The following is a 17776-nucleotide window of genomic DNA, read 5'->3' as shown; positions in this document are numbered from 1 at the left end:
TGAAACCTTTGAATTTTCAAACCCAGAGGGCAGTGGAAGCTGAGTCTTTGAGTAATTTAAAAGTAAAGGTTAATAAATTTTTGATTATCAATGGTGTAAATGGTCACGGGGAGAGTGTGAGTAACAGGCATTGAAATGTTTGAAAGGCCATGATTGTATTAAGTTTGGCACGCTTGCCTTCATTGCTCAGTCCTTTGAGTTGGGAAGTCATTTTAATGTTGTACATGACATTGGTGAGGCCTCTTCTGGAATACTCCGTACAGTTCTGGTCGACCAGTTATGGGAAGGATATTATTAAGTTGGAGAGCATTTTGAAGAGATTTACCAGGATGTTGCTGGGTATGGAAGGTTTGAGTTTTAAAAAAAGGCTGGATAGGTTGGGACTTTTTTTCACTGGAACATGGGAGTTTGAGAGGTGACCTTATTGAAGTTTGTAAAATAATGAGGGAGGTCATGCCTGACAAATTTTTTGGAATGCTTTGAGGAAGTAATGAGCAGGTTAGACCAAGGAGAGCCGATAGGTGTTAATGGACTTCAAGAAGGTCATTGACAAGGTGCCACACAGGAGACTGCTGAGTAAGATATGGGCCCATGGTGTTAGGAGCAAGATACCACATTGGATAGAAGATTAGCTATCTGGCAGAAAGGGTCTTTCTCAGGATGGCAGTCAGTGACAAGTGGTGTTCCGCAACGGTCAGTGTTGGGACCACAACTTTTCACTTTGTACATTAATGATCTAGATGAAGGACCTGTGGGCATTCTGGCTAAGTTTGCAGACGATACAAAGATAGGTGGAGGGACAGGTAGTACTGAGGTTACAGGGAGGCTGCAGAAGGATTTGGACAGGTTAGGAGAGTGGGCAAAGAAGTGGCAGATGGAGTACAACATGGGAAAGTGTGAGGTCATGCACTTTGGTAAGAATAATAGAAGCATGGACTATTTTCTAAATGGGGAGAAAATTCAGAAGTCTGAAGTGCAAAGAGATTTGGGAGTTCTAGTCCTGGATTCTCTCAAGGTAAACTTGCAGGAATTGAGTTAGTAGTTAGGAAGCCAAATGCAACTTTGGCATTTATTTTGAGAGGACTTGAATATAAAAGCAGGGATGGACTTCTGAGGCTCTATTAGGCTCTGCTGAGGCCACATTTAGAGTATTGTGTGCAGTTTTGGGTCCCATATCTTAGGAAAGATGTACTGGCCCTGAAGCAGATTCAGGGGATGTTCACAAGAATGGTCCCAGGAATGAAAAGCTTAACATATGAGGAACGTTTGAGAACTCTGGGTCTGTACTCGATGGAGTTTAGAAGGGGAGTGCGGAATCTAATTGAAACTTACAGAATACTGAATGGCCTGGACAGAGTGGATGTTAGGAAGATGTTTCCATTGGTAGGAGAGACTAGGACCCGAGGGCACAGCCTTAGAGTAAAGGGAAGACCTTTTAGAATGGAGATAAGTAGAAATGTCTTCAGCCAGAGAGTGGTGAATCTTTGGAAGTCGCTGTCACAGAAGGCTGTGGAGGCCAGGACACTGAGAACATTTAAGACTGAGATAGATAGGTTCTTGATTGTCACGGGGATCAAGGATTATGGGGAGAAAAGGGGAGAATGGGGTTGAGAAACGTATTAGCCATGATTGAAAGGCGGAGCAGACTTGATGGGCTGAATGGCCTAATTTCTGCTCCTATGTCTTATGTCCTTAATGGTAGTTATCTTTTCCTTAGGATGGGGGATTTCAAGACTAGGGGGCACATTTTAAAGTAGAGAGTGGAGAGAGATTTAAAAAGACACATGAGGGACAATTTATTTTACATAGAGGGTGGTTCGCATGTGGAATGAACTTCCTGAGGAAGCGATGGATGTGGCTACAATTACAACATTTAAAAGATTTTGGATAAGTACATGAGCAGGAAAGATTTGGAAGGATATGAACCAGGAGCAGGCAGGTGGGGCTAGTTTACTTTGGGATTATGTTCAGCATAGACTAGTTGGACCGAAGTGTCTGTTTCCATGCCATATGACTCTGGTAGAGTAGGCTGAATGGGCTGAATGGCCTCCTCCTGTTCCTATGCCCGTAGATATTGGTGTTGTGTGTTTGGAAGGTGCTATTGAAGAACCGTTTGGTGAGTTGATGCAGTGCATCTTGTAGGTAGTACATCTGTCCCTACTATGCATTAGTGTTATAGGTTTTGTTTAAGGGCGTTAGCATCTTGGAGTAACCTTGTAATGATGTCATGTAGTTACATATTGCTGGTTGGAGCTTGAACACACTGGAAGATTCTATGTTAGATAAAAGACTCTGGAAGACACACTAGAGCGAGACCCTCTGAAAGTAGCACAAAGAGCAGATAGACATGAACACTCAAAGAAGATAGATTTGTCCTACTTAATATAACTGTTACAGCCTGGTATATTTATAATTACCATGTATAGTGGTTTGTAGTAAGGAAGTATAATAGTGTTACTTTGAAGTCTAGGCCTGAAAATAGTTCTTTGACTTTTCCTCAAACAGTCTGTAATTAACCCGAAATCATAATGTGGGATCAAATACACAATTAAAAAAAGGGAGAAAATTTTGAAAGGTGCCTTTCAAGCAAGCTGCTTTATCCTCAATTGGGACAAGCTACTTAGATGTGTTGAATGCATTTAAATAAATATTACATGGTCTATAACAGATACAATGTGAAGATGCCAGTGTTGGACTGGGGTGGACAAGGTCAGAAGTCTCACAACACCAGGTTACAGTCCAACAGGTTTATTTGAAATCACTAGCTTTCGAAGCACTGTTCCATCGTCATGTGAAGTGAAGCACACAGGACAGAATTTATAAGCAAAGAGATCAAAGATCATACAAATAGTGTGAGTGGAGTGTCTACAGGCTGAATAATAAGTCTGTGCAGGTAATCAAAAGTGTTGGACAGTGTGAATAAAGTGTCAATGGCTGAATAGCAAATGAAGGGATGGCCAACGTTATTCAGTCTGTAGACACTTCACTCACACCATTTGTACAATCTTTCGATCTATCTGCCTGTGACTGTGTCTCCCTTCACTTCGGCTGATGAACGAGCAGCGCTTTGAAAGCTTGTGATTTGAAAAATCCTTGACCAGATGAGATTCATCGAAAGTGTTGGAGGAGGTGTCTATAGACTTACTTAATTCACTAGTGGCTGTATTTCAAAATTCTATAATTTCTGGCAAGGCTTCTACGACAGGAAAGTAGCAAATGTAACTATACTATTTATAAATGTAATGATGGGAAGAATGGAGAGTTACAGATTTGTTGATTTGATGTTAATTGTAGGGAAACAATGAGAATATGTTATAAAGTATGTGGCTATTAGGCACTTTGAAAATAACGATAAAACTGGACAACCAATTTTGACAAACCTGTTCAATTTTTTTGTGACATTACTTGTAGCATAGGTAAAGAATAACCAGTGAATGTGGTATATTTGCATTTGTAGAACACTTTTAATAAGGTCCCACACAAATTAGTTAACGAAGTTAAAGAGAATAGGATTGAGAGTAACATACAGGCATAGATTGAGAATTGGCTATTAGACAGAAAACAGACAGTAGGAATAAATAAATCAGTCTCAGGATGGAAGACTGTGACCAGCAGGTACTATAAGGATCAGTGTGAAGTTATCCACTTGGATGGAAAAAACAGAAAAAATATTTTGTAAATTGTTAGAATGGTAAGCATTGGTGTTCATTGGGACATCTGGGTGTCCTTGTTCATGAGTCATGTAAAGCTAACATGTAGGTGCAATGGTGGTGGTATGTTGACCCTTCAACACATACCATTCTTTGAACACAGAAGTAGAGATGTGCTGCTGCAAATACATAGAGCCTTGGTTTGACCATACCTGGGGTATTGTGCACAATTTGCTCTCCTTATCTAAGTAAGGATCTATTTATCATAGAGGGAGTGCAAAGAAGGTTCATTAGACTAATCCCTGGGAAGGCAAGGTTGTTTTATGAGGAGAGATTGCAGGTATTGGGCTTGGAATCTCTAGTGTTTTGAAGAATGAGAAGAACTATGAGAATAATTGAAACTTACAAATTCTTCCAGCATGTGACAAGATGGATGGTGAGTAGAATGTTTCTCCTGGCTGGAGAGTAGAGAACCAATAGACCTAATCTCAGAATAAGTGGTAGGCCATTTAAAACTTAGGTGAGGAGGAATTTCTTCACCTTGAGGTTGTGAAATGTGGAATTCTCTATTCCAGGCAACTGAGGAAGCTTAATCATTGAGCATGTTCAAAATAGAAATTGATAGGTTCTGGAGACTAATGACATTAAAGGATATGGAGATAGCATGGGTTTATATGTGACCAAACACTCTGATGCATGCTAGAACAACATTCAAGAAGCTGGACACCATTCAGAACAAAGCAGACTTCTTTATTAGTAGTCCATTTACCAGTTTATACATTCACTCCCTTCACAATTAACATACCATGGTTGCAGTGTGTATTATCTCTGAGACATCTATGTGGCATAGACATGGTGGGCAGAAGGGCCTGCAACATTGACTGAGAGATGAAGTAGGGAAAAACTCCGTGTTCACTCCCCAAATAGATGTTAATGTCTGGTTAACCACGTTGTCAAGACTTGCTAATGTCTAAATATTTAAAGTTAAAGCAAAAGGTGGTGCCTAATACCTGTCCAAGCATGCATAAATAGGGAACAGCTATAATACTAGGTGAGTGTGAGAAGGGCAAGACTGGATAAGTCAATAAACAAAAGGTATATGTCCCTGTTTTAATCTTATCAAATGGCTTGGATCCAGTTTAAAAAATGACACTGTTTAATTGGTTCAAACATGCATGTGAGAATGGTTTACATTTAACCTCAGGTTTCCTCTTTTTTTTCCTCTTTTGTGAAACAAGCACTTGATATTCTGTGTTTCCAATGGATCACAACAGATTATGATCTTATCCTATGGGAAATCTTAGTCATCTTCTATGGCTAGCTTTGAGATAATTTAGTTTGGAGGACTGATTGTAAATAACAATTTTTGCAATTTAACTTTATAAATAAATGATAACCTTTTATATAATAACAAAAAGGAATCAGTTGTAAATGTACATACTAAGAGGGATGTACTTGCCATAAGTACAGAGTCAGAGAAGGAAATATACACTGGTTGGTCTTCTGACCATTTATTAACTTGTGCAGGATTTCACAAGACAGTTCTTTTAACTTGTGCTAAATATCTTATACATTGTCAGGGAGGGGGCTCTTGTGGCATGTGGTAGAGTCGATAATTCTGAGTCAGGAGGACTGGGTTCAAGTTCCATTTACTCCAGAGGTATGTAAAAGCATCTCTGAACAGATTGATTAGAAAAAAAATGTTCGTTTGTTCATCAGGAGGAGGTGAAAAGGATGTCAACAATGAAGAACAATAGGGGTGTAACGTAATTTCTGAAAGAAAGAAAGAAAATGGGGCTTGTGGAACTACTCCTATTTCTGTAGGCCTCATACAAAGATAATGATGAAAATGAGTTGGTATAGCTTACAAAGGACAGCTGTTAGAAAATGAAGCCCCTTAAAATATATTATCCGTAACAGAACTGTTTAAACATACCATCCAAGCTAAACTTTCACAAAAATTGCAATGGTTCATAATTACCATATTTTAAGAAAGAAAAAGTTGAATTTATTTTACACATTCCACAACCCCAGGATCTCCCAAAATACTTTACAACAAATTCAACACTGTTGAGGTATTGATGCTGTTTGTAATCTCGGGAAATAGGTAAGAAAGTAAGTTACAATAAAGGAATAAGAAAATTACATATGGACATGGACATGGACAGGTTAAGTGAATGGACTAAATATTGGCAGATGAAGTTTAACATGAATACAATTGAGCTTATCAATTTTGGTCAGAAGAATTGTAGAAGAAACATGTAACTTTACACGTTTTGGTACAGATGGATAGAATAGAATTCATAGAATCCATACAGTGTGGAAACAGGCCCTTCAGCCCAACAAGTCCACACTGACCCTCAGAACATCCCACCCAGACCCATTCCCCCTATAACCCACCTAATCTACACGTCACTGAACACAACGGGCAATTTAGCATGACCAATCCACCTAGCCTGCACATCTTTGGACTGTGGTCCTGGGTATCTTTGTGCATGAATGGAATTTTGGCATTTATTTATAAAGGAATGGAGTGTGAAACTAGGCAAGTGCTGTTGCAACAGTGCAAGGTATTGATGAAACCGCATCTAGAATACCATAAACAGTTTTGGTCCCCCTTACTTGAGAAAAGATGTAACTGCATTGGAAACAGTTCAGAGAATGTTCACTAGATTAATTCCAGAGATGAAAGCCTTGGTTTATGAGGAGAGGTTGAGAAGTTTGGGCCTATACTCATGCAATTTAGAAGGATGAGAGGAGATCTCATTGAAGTATATAAGACGCTAAAGGGAATTGACAAAGTGCAGATGTTTCCTCTTGTGCGGTAATCTAGAACAACACATCATAGTTTTAAGCTAAGGGGTGGCAATTTAAAACAGAGGTGAGGAGGAATTACCTGTCTCAAGGGCTTGTGAATCTATGAAATTCACTACTCCAGAATGTGTTGGATACCAGAATACTGAATAAATGTAAGGAGGAGATAGATTTTTTTAATGAGTAATAGGCCAAAGAGTTATGGGAAGCAGGCAGGCAAGTGAGATTATATTCTTACTTGATGTATGTCCTTTAAATTGTGGAACTACTCCTATTTCTGTAGACCTCTAAGAATTTTAAAAACAATGAAACTGGACAGTATAACAATGCAACAAAACAAAGGCTGAGAAAGTAAGAAAGAATTGCAAAATACTTAAAACTCATATAGCACCTTTCATCACCTTATACAATTTCAAAGCACTTCACAGTCTTTGAAGTATTATTGAGGTGTAGTCATTATTTTAATACAGGAGTTCCAAGTCATACTTACTACAGTCACTGCATTGCTTAAGTACCTCAATTTCCCTTCATTCTTGCCTTTATGGTTTTCCTGAGCTTCCCACAGGTTAGAAATAGGTAATCTGGTTCTAGAACCTGATCACCAGCAATTTGAATGTACAGACTAGTAGTTTAGTAATCTATTTCTTCTCCAGTTTTCCATTTTTTTTGTACTGCTTAGTTTCCACCTGGTATCTCAAAATTGTATTGGACCAGAGATTAGACGTATGTCTCATTTATATTGCTATATTTCTTTACACGTCAACACTATCAGTGATATGCTTCTTTAGAAACTAATCAGTAGACATATCTCGTGCATGGAACTGATTATTTGCAATGTTTTTACACTACTAGGAGGTTGAAGTACAACACATTTGGTAAACTAAATTTTAGCTTGCAATGTCATACCAGTGAAGAACAGACTTATACAACATTTACACTTCATAGAGTCTGATATACTACGCTGCTGAACCCACTTCTTCATGTCTATGACAAAAGTCAAAACTGTGTTTATTTATCTGCTGCTTTGTAGATTGGATTGGTGAAGGGTATGTTTCAGATTTTCAAAGAAGCAAACTGATGACAGAGTTAAAAAATGGTCTATGTTATTTTCTAATCAACCTGTTCAGAGGTGTTATTACACACCTCTGGAGCAGGTGGGACAACCTAGGCCTCCTGGGACAAAGGCAGGGATATTACCACTGTGCCGCATGAACCCTAATGGCCTCTTTTCTTCTCTATTTGTCTTTTCTTTCTCTTTCATACATCCAGAAGTGGTAGATAGGAATGACATTTCCTACCAATAGATCACCTGTGGAATGGTCCTTTTTTTTAAATACTGTAGCCAGAAGTGCTCTTACACACAACTGTACGGCTTTCCCATCACCAAGACATTTTTTTTTAACAATTAACAACCACCAATATCATGCAGCCAATGAGAAATTTACATGCAAAGTCCATTTAGGGCAATGCAAAATGTTGGGGGGAGGCAGGGGCGGGTGGATGTAAGGAGAGTGGAAAGGGACAAAATTAAAATGGGTTTGGAGGGGGAAATAAAGCACTGTATCCCCTCTCTTTAAAGGCATTGAGAGCATTGATGGACATTGTGTGCTCCTTGTCCAATAACACCTGGCCACAAACTTAACCATGGAAGAGGGGCAGACGGTCTGCAGATATGACATCTTCCATAGCCTGCTGCCTGGACCTGTTAATAGCCAGCCTTGCAAGGCCCATTAGAAGGTCCTCTGATTTGCCCACACTCCTTTATACCGATGCCCAAAGATCAGGAGCATGGGGCTGAAGTGCAACCAAAAATGCAATAAAAAATTTTTTCAAATAACTAAAACGGGGGTGCAATTACCCACAACCAGTGTATACTTTTTAAAGGGTCACCAGCCATCAATTGTACCTGGCTAAGTTAGTCACATTTTGAATGGAGTAGCAGCTGCATAATTACGTACTGTACCAATGCACTCGAGGAAGGAAAGTGGAAAGCTTCCATCTAGTGGTCTGCATTGGAAAGTGCAGAAGGGTAGAACTAGTTGAAACTGGTATTCAGCTCAGCTGTGATTGCATGCCTCATTAAATAGCCTGACTAAGGTTTGTACATAAGTAATAATGACTTTGATAGGGGACTGAAGGATGTCCAATAGGAACCATTTTATAATTTGACTCATTTGTAGTTTGCTTCCGATGGATGGAAGAGAACAGCGACCCAGCTGGTTTATTTGCAGGGAGGGCATCACCCTCTCCTACTCCGAGCCATCCCTGAAATGACAGTAAATGCTAAAGTTTCAGCCGGTCTGCCTACCCTTAGGCTTATTGAGGCTGTGGTCAGTTAAACATCTAATTTTGCCTTACACCAAGCTCAAAGGCAGGAAGGCTAACACTTCCAGGTGGGGTGGCGGGCAGGCAGGCATCTCCTCTGTTGTCCTACCCCAAGATTGTTCAATTGGTTTATTGGAAGTCTTGGTGATTTTATTTGTCTTGCTCCCTTAGAATCTGCTTATGCCTTGCAGCTAGATTCCCATGACATTACTTCTGCCTACGCGACCTCAAATATATCCAGCTGGAACTGGCAACTCTGATTACAACATTGAGGTAAATTAGAACTAACTTCATTGGCTGTAAAGCACTTTAGGATGGTATGTGGTTTGAAAGGTGCTCTCCAACTGCAAGTTCCTTTCTTCGAGAACTTCAGATAAAGGAGGAAGAAATACAAGAAGATAGATGAGATGAAAGCAATATAAATTTTTAACTGTAAAAATAATTTTCAGTGAGATCCTGCAAAGAAAACAAAATATGGTAACCAAATTGCTAATTTAGAAATTCCATATTTTCACAGGTTTAACTTCCAATTTGTACTCAATAAACAAATTTGGGACAATAGCCTAGATTTTAATGACTGGGTTTTTTAAAAAAAATTGATTCATGTGATGTGGGCCAATATTTATTACCAAACCTAGTTGCACTTGAGAAGGTGGTGGTGAGCTGCCTTCTTGAACTGCTGCAGTCCTTTTTGATGTCGGAACACTAAGTGATATCCGGGAGAGAGTTCCATGTTTTTAATCTATTGACACTAAAGGAATGGCATTATATTTCCATGTCAGAATGGTGAGGAGCTTGGAGGGGAACTTGGAGGTAATGTTCTTATGTATTCATTGCAGAATTCCTAACCTCTGAGCTGCTCTTGTAGCCACTGTATTTATATTGCTAGTTAAGTTTCTGGCCTATGGTAAATCCCAAGATGGTGATAGTAAGTTATTCAGTGATGATAACGCCATTGAATATGGAGGTGATTCTCCTTCATTGGAGATGATCATCTTGGTACTTGTGTGATGTTACTTGCTACCTCTCAGCCTAAACTTTGATATTGACCAGGTTTTACTGCATTTGGACATGGACTGCTCTTATGTATATGAGTTGCGAATGGTACTGAACATTGTGCAATCATCAGCAGACATTGCCACTTACAATTTAATGACGAACAGAGGCTGATTCATGAAGCAGCTGAAGATGTTTGGGTCGCAGAGATGTCCTGGAGCCGGATGACTGATCTCCAACATGCCAGGTATGACTCCAACCAGTGGAGAATTTGCTCCCTGATTGCCATTGATTACATTTTTAATCGGAATCCTTGATGCTACACTCGGTTAAGTGTAGCCTTGATGTCAAGGACAGTCATTTTCACCTCACCTCTGGATTTCATCCATTTCTGAATCAAGGCCCCAAATAATGTCAGGAATGGAGTGGCCTTTGTGGACTGTAAATTGAGCATCAGTGTGCAGGTTATTGCTAAGCAAGTGCTGCTTGATTGCACTGTTGGTGACATCTTCCATCACTTTACTGATGATTGAGAATAGACTAAAGGGACAGTAATTGGCCAGGTTGGATTTGTCCTGCTTTTTGTTCAGGACGTACTTGGGCAATTTTCCACATAACCAGGTAAATAACGGTTTGTAGTTGCATTGGAACAACTTGGCCAGGGGTGCAGTAAGTTCTGGAGCACACATTGTTGATATTGTTACCGGAAAGTTGTCAGGACCCATAGCTTTTGCACAATCCAGTGCCTTTAGCCATCATAATATCACATGGAGTAAAGCGATTTGGCTGAAGACTGACACTGGTGATGCTGGGGACCATTGGAAGAGGCTGAAATGACTCATTCACTTGGGTCTTCTGACTGAAGGTGATGCAAATGCTTCAGCTTTATTTTTGTGCTCATGTGCTGTGCTTCCCATCATTGGGGTTGAGGATATTTGTGAAGCTTCCTCCTCCAGTGAATTGTCACCTGCCATTCACGACTCTATGACAGAACTGTTGGTTGTTGAATCACTTTTTGCCTTGTCTATCACTTGCTAGCTATGATGTTTGGCACATAACTGGTCCTGTTTTATAGCTTCAACAGGTTTACTTCACATTTTTAGGTATGTTTGGTGCTGGTCCTGCCATGTCCTCTTGAATTTGTCATTGAACCAGGCTTGATGTAATGGTAGAGTGGAAGATTGTCTTAGAGGAGATTGTGGATTGTGTTTGAGTTCAGCTCTGCTGCTGCTGATACAAACATAAGAAATGGGAGCAGGAGTAGGTCTTTTGGTCCCTCAAGCCTGCCTACCATTCAATCGAGTCATGGCTGATTTGCTGCAGGCCTCAACTCCTCTTTAGTGCAGACTCTGTCAAGTCCCCTCAGAATCATATGTTTCAGTAAGATCACTCTTTGTTCTTCTAAACTCTAGCGAATAAAGGTCTAACCCGTTCAGCTATTTTTGATAAGTCAACCCCTTCATTCAAAGAATTGAGCTGTTTTGTCTGCCCATACGGTAATCATCTCTTAAATATGAGGACCAGAATTGTACATATTACTCCATGTGCAGCCTCAGCACAACATTTACAGTTGTAACAAGACTGCCTTTTTTCAAACTCCAATCCCTTGACAAGAAAGGCCAAAACTCCATTTGTCGTCTTAATTACTCGCTGCACCTGCATGCTAAGTCTGTGTTTCGTGCCCAAGAATACACTGATCCTCTGTGCTGCATTTTTTTTGGAGCATCTCTCTATTTAAATAATAGTTTGCATTTTAATTTTTTCTACCAAAGTGCATGACTTAACATTTTCCTACATTTAATTCCAACTGCCAAGTTTTTGCCCACTCTCTGAACCTACCTAATATCCTCTTGCAGATTCATGATGCTCTCTTTGTTTCTCTGCACCATCATGGCACATCTCTGATCCAATGAGTACATTTCTGCACCATCATGTTGCACTTGGACCCAAAGACAATTAATATTTAAATACCATTAATGCAGATCCAAGGACTCTTTGTGTGCAGGGACAGGTACTTGACACATGGACACCAGAAAACATCTGACTTGCTCTCTTAGTGCTCACTTAGTTAGCACCTCTCCTCTCAGCCACACTTTGAAGTTCATAGTAGTTCTATTTTGCCTTGCTGTTTAACGGGCTTGTCCAATTCATTAAGGGCAACATGTACAATCCGGAGCTTGGATAAGATCAGGGGGTCTGTCTCACTACAGACTGGGCTGTGGGCTTTGTCACCTGCAGATGTAGTGCAACCAGTCAAGGAATTAATAGTCAGGGACAGTCATAGGAACAGGGGTCAAAGGAGAACGTGCTTCAGGAGAGTGGGAGTGGGGATAGGTCATGGCCCACTATGGGACTGAAGTGAAGGAGGAGAGTTGGAGTTGTAGTTGAAGATGGTGGGTGGGGATGTGTGGAGTTCAGGGAGAGATGGGCTATCCAGCGAGTGCAAGGTAGAAAAGGACGTGGAGGTTCTGGTGGGGAGCGGGCTGTTGGTGGACCTGACAAATAGGCTAAACCTGGTGCTCAATGTTGAGTGTGACCTGTGTTTCTTTCCATAAGGACAAGTGCTATGTCTGACCTATGAATGGAAAATGGCTGCAACCACACCCAGAGTGGGTGGGATCAGCATCCAGTTATTGTCCAAAAACACAGGCAACATGAGGCCCTTCAAGGGGTAATAACATTAATCGTGTACCTGCAGAGTGCAGATTGACATATTTTGCTATAATTGTTGTGCATGAGGTGTATCTATGACAGGAGCAAATACTGGTCACAATATTAATTATATCACTGGTTGTTGCAAATTGAAGATCTTGGTATTCTGGGAGCTGCCACGATGCCCATACCTTAAAGAACACTTGTGATTGATGCTGATGAACTGGGAGGGCAGGAGCAGTCTAATGTTTTTCTGCACAGCCTGTACATTTTAAAGATGTCCAGAGGAGGAGCCTACAACTTGTATCTGTGAGGTGTGTTCTGACTAAACAGTGGGTCATAATGGAGAAGATGGTCTTGTCTGGGCTTGCTGCAATACAGCATCCCTTGGTACTGATTCCTAACTGTCAACACAATGTCATTACAGTACTGCAACTTTACCTGTCTGATTCTCCTCCTCTTGCCCCAGTCCATACATAGTGATAGACAATTCAGATTTAATTTTTGGATACAATCACAACACCATTTACAGTGATCAAACATTGAAGTTAATAAAAACCTGAGACTCATTTAGAACAGATGGGTGAGTACTTGCTGCTCAACGATCATTGCATTGAATACAAAGACTAATATAAAAGGTCATTGTCAACAAATAGTGCATCAATTATGGAAGCAAGTAATACAGAATCCATTCTAAATGTTGTCTTCCCCTCTTTAAGACAATGACACATTGTGAAACTATTCCACTGTGTTAGCACACTGCAGTATTTAACCTCTGAGATAATTTGTGCAACGTAGGCAACAGCTAGCACCCTCACACCCAAAATTCCACTATCTCTTCCTCCCAAACTCGGACCATTCACACTTTGAATAAGAAATAAATCTTAATTTCATGTTTCAATTTTACGGAGATAACAGTTTGGAAAATGCTGTTTGTAGCACAGCTGTACCTTCCTATTTCCACCTCCAAAACAATACTTTGCTAAATCTCTGTACCTCACTTAAGACTATCCTTACAATTGATAAAATATCATCAACTTGAAATGTTAATTTTAGGTGGAATCTTATTGAGCCATTGGGAAATCTGCACTGTCATTTCCAGAAAAGGCAGCCTCAACACATGCCACTCAGGCAGGCCTCATCCAAAATTGGGACCTAGTGGACAATATACCAACCAGCTCTTGCATGCAGCAGCACCACAGAGGAGGCTGTGGTTGCTTTTGTAACTACATGACCTCAGAGCCCCAGTTACAGGGAACCCAGGTCAAAGGCAAGTGGTGTTGCTGTAGATCTCCGGTTGGTGTCATGGGGAGTTCTGGGTGGTGGCCAAGCACTTAAGTATTTCTTAATTAGCCTCAAATAGTAGTGGGGCATGAAGGTCAACTGTGAGCCTTCCTGCCCAGAACTTAACGCTTGTTAATTGGCCTTTTTCTGGCTAATTAACTGTCCTTTCTGCCTTGAAGTGGGTGCCAGAGTTGGGAGCAGAAGATTCCACCCTGTTTCCTTGTACAAATGCTGACCAACTTATTGAGTTTCTCCAGCTTTTCTTTTATATTTATTTCAAATTTGCAGTATTTTGTTTTTGATTTTGTCTTTGAGTCATATAGCACCGAAACAGACACTTCGTTCCAACTTATTCGGGCCGACCAGATATCCTAATCTAGTGGCATTTGCCAGCATTTGGCCCATAGCCCTCTGTACCCTTCCAGATGCCTTTTAAGTATTGTAATTGTACCAGTGTCCACTACTTCCTGTGGCAGCTCATTCCATATACGTACCAACCTCTGCATGAAAAAGTTGTCCCTTTTAAACCTTTCCCCTCTCACCTTAAACCTATGCTCCTCTAGTTTTGGACTCCCCTACCCTGGGGAAAAGACCTTGGTTATTTACTCTTTCCATGCCCTTCATGATTATATAAATTTCTATAAGGTTACCCCTCAGCCTCCAATGGTCCAGGGAACATAGCCCCAGCCTATCCCTGTAAATCAAATCGTCCAAACCCTGGCAACATCCTTGTAAATCTTTTCTGAACTCTTTCAAGTTTCACAACATCTTTCCTATAGCAGAGAAACCAAAACTGAATGTAGTATTCCAAAAATGGCCTAACCAATGTCCTGTAGAGCTGCAACATAAACTGCCAACTCCTATACACAATGCACTGACCAATAAAGGCAAACATACCAAACGCTTTCTTCACTAACCTGTCGACCTGCGACTCCACTTTCAAGGAACTATGTCTTAAGACCATAAGACATAGGATCAGAAATTAGGCCATTCGGCCCATCGAGTCTGCTCCGCCATTCAGTCATGGCTGATAAGTTCCTCAACCCCATTCTCCCGCTTGCTCCCCGTAACCCTTGATCCCCTTGATAATCAAGAACCTATCTATCTCAGTCTTAAATGTACTCAATGACCTGGCCTCCACAGCCTTCTGTTGCAGTGAATTCCATAGATTCACCACTCTCTGGCTGAAGAAGTTTCTCCTGATCTCCATTCTAAAAGGTCTTCCCTTTACTCTAAGGCTGTGCCCTCGGGTCCTCGTCTCTCCACCAATGGAAGCATCTTCCTAACATCCACTCTGTTCAGGCCATTCAGAATTCTGTAAGTTTCAATTAGATCCCACTCCCCCCCCCACCCCAATCCTTCTAAACTCCAATGAGTATAGTCCCAGAGTCCTCAAACATTCCTCATATGTTAAGCTTTCCATTCCTGGGACCGTTCTCGTGAACCTCCTCTGAACCCGCTCTAGGGCTAGTACATCCTTCCTGAGATAGGGGGCCCAAAACTGCACACAATACTCCAAATGTGGCCTGACCAGAGCCTCAGTAGTACATCCCTGCTTTTATATTCAAGTTCTCAAAATAAATGCCAACATTGCATTTGCCTTCCTGACTACTGACTCAACCTGCAAGTTTACCTTGCGAGAATCCTGGACTAGAACTTCTGAATTTTCTCCCCATTTAGAAAATAGTCCATGCTTTTATTCTTCTTACCGAAGCGCATGACCTCGCACTTTCCCACATTGTAGTCCATCTGCCACTTCTTTGCCCACTCTTCTAACCTGTCCAAATCCTTCTGCAGCCTCCCCGTAACCTCAGTACTACCTGTCCCTCCACCTATCCCTGTATCATCTGCAAACTTAGCCAGGATGCCCACAGTTCCTTCATCTAGATCGTTAATGTATAAAGTGAAAAGTTGTGGTCCCAACACTGACCCTTGCGGAACACCACTTGTCATTGGCTACCATCCTGAGAAAGACCCTTTTATCCCCATTCTCTGCTTTCTGCCTGACAGCCAATCTTCTATCTGTGCTAGTACCTTGCTTCTAACACCATGGGCCCTTATCTTACTCAGCAGCCTCCTGTGCGGCACCTTGTCAAAGGCCTTTTGGAAGTCTAGGTAGATAACATATATTGGCTCTCCTTGGTCTACCCTGCTCATTACTTCCTCAAAAGAATTCTAGCAGATTTGTCAGTCATGACCTCCCCTTCATAAAACCATGCTGACTTTTCCCTATTTCACTATACACTTCCAAATATTCAGAAATCTCATCCTTTACAATGGACTCCTAAATCTTACCCACGATCGAGGTTAGGCTAATTGGCCTGTAATTTTCCATCTTTTGCCTTACTCCCTTTTTAAACGGGTGTCATGTTAGCGATTTTCCAGTCCTCTGGGACCCTCCCTGACTTTAGCGATTCCTGAAAGATCACCACTAACGCTTCCACTATCTCTTCAGCTATCTCCTTTAGAACTCTGGGGTGCAGTCCATCTGATCCAGGTGATTTATCCACCTTCAGGCCAATCAGTTTTACTAACACCTTTTTCTTGGTGATGGCCACCATACTCAGCTCTGCCCCCTGCCTCTCTTGAATTTTTGGGAGATTACTCATGTCTTCCACCATGAAGACTGACGCGAAGTAATTATTCAGTTCCTCAGCCATTTTCTTGTTCCCCACTATTATCTCTCCACTGTCACTTTCCAGTGGTCCAATGTCCACTTTTGCCTCTCTTTTGCCCTTTTATATATCTAAAGAAACTCTTAGTCTTCATTTATATTACTGGCTAGCTTACCCTCCTATTTAATCTTCTCCCTCCTTTTTTTTGTTGCCCCCTGTAGATCTTTGTAATCTTCCCAGTCCTCTGGTTTCCCACTGCCCTTCGCCACATTATATGTTTTCTCTTTTGCTTTTATGCTATCCCTGACTTCCTTAGTCAGCCATAGTTGCCTCATCGTCCCTATACCATGCTTCTTTTTCCTCGGGATGAATGTTTGCTGTGTCTCCTGAATTACTCCCAGAAACTCCTGCCATTGCTGTTCCACTGTCTTTCCTGCTAGGTTCCTCTTCCAGTCAATTCCAGCTCCTCCCTCATACCTCTGGAGTTGTCTTTATTCAGCTGTAATACTGTTACCTCTGATTCTGTCTTTTCCCTCTCGCATTGCAGGGTAAATTCAATCATGTTATGATCACTGCCTCCTAAGGGTTCTTTCACCTTAAGCTCCCTTACCAAGTCTGCCTCACTGCACAACACTAAATCCAGTATAGCCTGTTCCCTTGTGGGCTCCACCACGAGCTGCTCCAAAAAGCCATCTGATAGGCATTCCACAAACTCCTTTTCTTGCAATCGACTGCCAACGTGATTTTCCCAGTTCACCTGCAAATTGAAATCCCCCATAATCACTGTGACTTTGCCTTTCTTACACCAGGCGATAGAAAAGGTGTGTATCTTGTGCCCCCAGCTCCTGACTACTGTTTGGAGGCCTATACACAACTCCAACTATGTTTTTTTTTTACCTTTTGCGATTCCTCAATTCTACCCACACAGATTCTACACCATCTGTGACCCTACTTCGTTTCTTCCTATTGATTTAATTTCATTGCTTACTAAAAAGGCAACCCTATCCCCTTGGCCCACCTGCCTATCTTTTCGATTGGATGTATATCCTATCTTCTTAGAACTTATCTCTTTGACCAAGCTTTAAGACATCTGCCCTAATATCTCCTGATATGGTTCTGTGGCATGTTTTGTTTTATAATGTCTATGAAGCACTCTGGGGCAGTTTATTACATTAGAAGCAAAACATAAATACCAACTGTTGATATTTACACGCTAAACCAGGTGTCGAGGTGCAACAAAATAAAATTATTTTAACAGGCACTTTGGTTCATAAATCCTGTTTCTGGAGAAGCAGACTTTAATCTTTGTATCTTTTATTTGTAGGTCAGTTGTTCAAAAAGATCAAGTTTTTAAAAATACATACGTTTACGTTTATTTGTAAAGAACACTCCTATTCCCTTAGAGACAGTAGGAACTGCCGATGCTGGAGTCTGAGATAA

The 17776-nt window shown here is 41.0% G+C and overlaps 1 long non-coding RNA gene across 1 annotated transcript in view; it reads left to right on the top strand.

Moving 5' to 3' along the window:
* Positions 1-5089: 5089 nt before the first annotated feature.
* LOC125484970 overlaps positions 5090-17776 on the top strand; it is a 37750-nt gene continuing 25063 nt past the window's right edge. Inside the window, exons 1-3 of the long non-coding RNA XR_007263757.1 lie at positions 5090-5310; positions 8961-9062; positions 9843-10032. This is a non-coding gene — a long non-coding RNA (uncharacterized LOC125484970). The remainder of the gene's footprint in view (positions 5311-8960; positions 9063-9842; positions 10033-17776) is intronic.

Source organism: Rhincodon typus, chromosome 15, assembly GCF_021869965.1.
Source record: "Rhincodon typus isolate 14 chromosome 15, sRhiTyp1.1, whole genome shotgun sequence".
NCBI lineage: Eukaryota > Metazoa > Chordata > Chondrichthyes > Orectolobiformes > Rhincodontidae > Rhincodon > Rhincodon typus.
The sequence above is the reverse complement of the archived record's forward strand: the minus strand, read 5'-3'. Positions and strand labels throughout refer to the sequence as shown.